Here is a 3,462-nt window from a genome sequence, read left to right on the forward strand (position 1 = left end):
TTGGGGAGGCCAGGCACAAGCTAAGAACAAAAGCTGAAACAAGTCAGTTAATCACTCAGGGGCAGCTTGGGTGGGGAACAGCAAACAAAATTCAAACTTCTCTAAGTGCAGGCTAATATTTAGCTTTTAACTTCTATCAAGGGGGCTGAAGAGCTGAGGGGGATTTTCAAACAACAACATTTTTTAAGCAATTCAAACACTAAACTCAATCAACCTACCTTGTCACAAGCAAGCAGTTTCACAGAAGTGAATTACATATGTTAAGAAAGTGGGGGTCACCCTATCTCAGAGAGATGTAAAAAAAAATTGATTTTACAGGAGACCATTAAGCTCTCAGTTTATTCCAAGTACTGTAGGGAACCACACAGACAAATAACAACAATGACAACAAAGAGATAGACCAACAAATACAATTATTACAAATACTGATGTCTTATGAAGGAAACAGTTTAGGTAAAGAGTAATCAGAGTGGCCTACTTTAGACATTGTAGGAAGGCCTCTTAGGGGAGGTAACCATTGAGCTCAGACCTAAAACATAAGAAGTTGGTCATGGAAATACTGATAATAGCATTGTAAGCAGATGGGCCATATTCGCAAAGGCTCTGAAGCAGGAAAGAGTTTAGCAGATTATAGAAACTTTAAGAAACTCATTGTGACTTGAGCTTATTACCCAAATTGGGAGTTGATGGTTTGAGATAAGGTTGGAGAAATAGGCAGGGCCTTGTAGGGTCAGGAGTTTTAAATGGAACAGATAGCCATTGAAGGGTTTTAAGCAAGTGATATGATTCTAGTCATGTTTTAACAGAAAGATCTTAATATGGTAGAGAATGGATTAGAAAGGTGCAGGAGTAGAATGGTGTAGGGCAGACAGCATTTGTTGCAATAGTCTATGTGAAAGATGATAGTAGGGTGTTGATGGCATAGCCTAAGGTGGTGACCAGAGGGATGGAGAAATGTGAATACTTGAGGTGTTTCAGCAGGACTTGCTTCATTTATTGGATGTAGGGGGTTAGGGAAAAGGAGAAATCAAGGATGACTGTCTCTGAACTGAGTTTCTGGGTGAAGAGTGATACAACTTATCGAGATGGGGGAGATTTATGGGAGGTGATACATTTTAGATGGAAAACTAATTGTTCTGTTTTAAACATGTTAAGTTTGTGATGCCTCTGAGACAACTAAATGGAGACATTAAGTAGACTGTTGGGTATGTGGGATGTGTGAGTCTGAGATGTAGAGAATTCTTCTGGCTGGAGATAAAATTATGACTCATCAGCAAAATTATGGTCTTTTTAATCCAAGAGAACAGATGAGCACACCTTGGAATATTACATAGAGAAAGAGAAGTTACAAGGTCTGTTTGGGACAGGTAGGTGGAGAATGGGTTAGAGAGAAGAAAGAAGGGATGGATTTAAGAGATTGTTCACAGGAAAAATCCACACAACTTGGAGCCTGTTGGGAAAATAGAATAATTTAATCAGGCTGCCTTGCCTTAGGTCTGGTTGGGGGTGGTGCAGTGAATTCTTTGTAAGTTGTGTGTGGGTGGAGTTAGTGTGCATGCATGGTGCCGTGACCTGGCTGGCATTGACTGCCTCAGGCGTCCACCCTGCATGGGTATGCTCTCAAACCTGTGGCTCCAAGGATCTTTTGTGCCAGTTACCTAGTTTATAGACCTGCATGTGAAGGGTTTGTGACCCAGTCTGGACAATGGACTTGAGGGGTCTGTGAGCTCCAGACCCAGCTCTAGCTCAACAATTGGCATAGTTGCAGCAGGATTCTGAGCAGGTATAGGAGCCAAAAGCCCTTGGAAGAAGGAAGAATTGTGGCTACTTTTGAATATGCTCTGCCCTATGGCCACCTTCTTGTTGGACAGGATCTGATTGCTGCTTACTGTATTGCAAGGCTGCATAGGCCAGGCACTATGGCAGAAAACCCCTTGGGAGAGGGAAGAAATGTGGCTATCCCTGAGCATGTGGTGCCTAGTGGCCACTTTTCTGCTGACCAGCGCTTGTCTATTGCTCACTATGCTGCAAGATGATGGAAATTTGTGACAGAAAGCAGAGATGTTGGAAGCATAGATGATTATTGTGGAGGATGATATGCAGTGACTGGTGACCTCTGCCTCTCACACCAGGGAAGACGGCCATCCCAGTGGTGAGTTGGGGGAAATCACGTGTCTCCAGGCATGACCTGTTGTGCACAAGAAACTGAGACACGAGCAGCCTATGGGACCAGACAGACAACCAGTGGGTGAACCACAGGTGACCCAGTTCACCACCTATGTTCCATACACCCAGGTTGAACTGGTTGACTTGGGAAGACAGCTCAGGCAGAAACATGAGGAGACCCTGGCTGCTTGGCTGTTGCAGTTATGGGACATAAGGGTGGATAGTGCGATGTGCTCTGGTGAGGAGATGGAGAAATTGGCCTCCATTACCATACACCCATCCCTGAGGCAGCGGCTGCAGAATAGCTGCAGATATGCATAAGGGCCAGGTAATCACTCCTTAATGGACTGGGTGAATGCAGCTGCCTGAACCATGTGGGCAAATGCTGGAGAACTGCCCAAGATTGTTAGTAAATGGAAAACATATGCTGAGCTGGTTCAAATCATTCGGGAGCTGTGGATGCGGCCATCCATGTTTGATCTGAACACCCATGGCCTGGAAGATGAAAACTTTGCAGGCAGCATGAGAGACATAGTGCTGCAAAATGCCCTGCCAATGTCCTTTGGGTCACTGATGGCCATACTGGCCCCATACATTGGTCATCCTATACATGAGGTAACAACCATGATAGCTGGCTTAGGTGAAGTAGAGGATACGAGACAAGCCAAAGGGGTCCGAAAGGTGGCTAAGACCTAGCCCCCAAGAAATGCTTGGGATTTTATCCAAAAGGGACCAAGTAAAACTAGCTATAAGCAAATGTGACTTGCCTTGCTTGCAGCAGGGGTTGATAAAAAGAAAATTGACTGGCAGACAAATGCAGTCTTGTTTGCCTTGTGGCAGTAATTCCACCCTGAGCAGTGTTTTACCAAATGTCTGGAAAGAGGTAGCAAGGTATGCTCAGTGGATTTAAAAGACTTTTTGGTTGCTCCTGAGGAGGCAGATGAACTATTCCATTCCGATTAGGGAGCAGCCCAAGGTGCTCATCTTTTGGGGGCAGAAAGGACCAGAGGCCTCATGTTCAATTGGAAATATATTGTTTGAGGACAAATGTGCAGTGTGTTTGGGCATTGGTGGATACGGGCACAGAATGTAGCCTGATATATGGCAATCCAGATAAGTTTCCAGGGGCCACAGTTCATATAGATGGCTATAGAGGGCATACTACTGAGGTCAAAGCTGTGTCATTGCCATTGGGCATAGGAAGATAACCCCCTCGTGTGTATACTGTATATATATCTCCTGTAGCTGAATACATCTTGGTTATGGATGTACATTATGGTTCGCACCTGTAAACAG

Source organism: Galeopterus variegatus, unplaced genomic scaffold, assembly GCF_000696425.1.
Source record: "Galeopterus variegatus unplaced genomic scaffold, G_variegatus-3.0.2 Scaffold1833, whole genome shotgun sequence".
In the NCBI taxonomy this organism is placed as follows: Eukaryota; Metazoa; Chordata; class Mammalia; order Dermoptera; family Cynocephalidae; genus Galeopterus; species Galeopterus variegatus.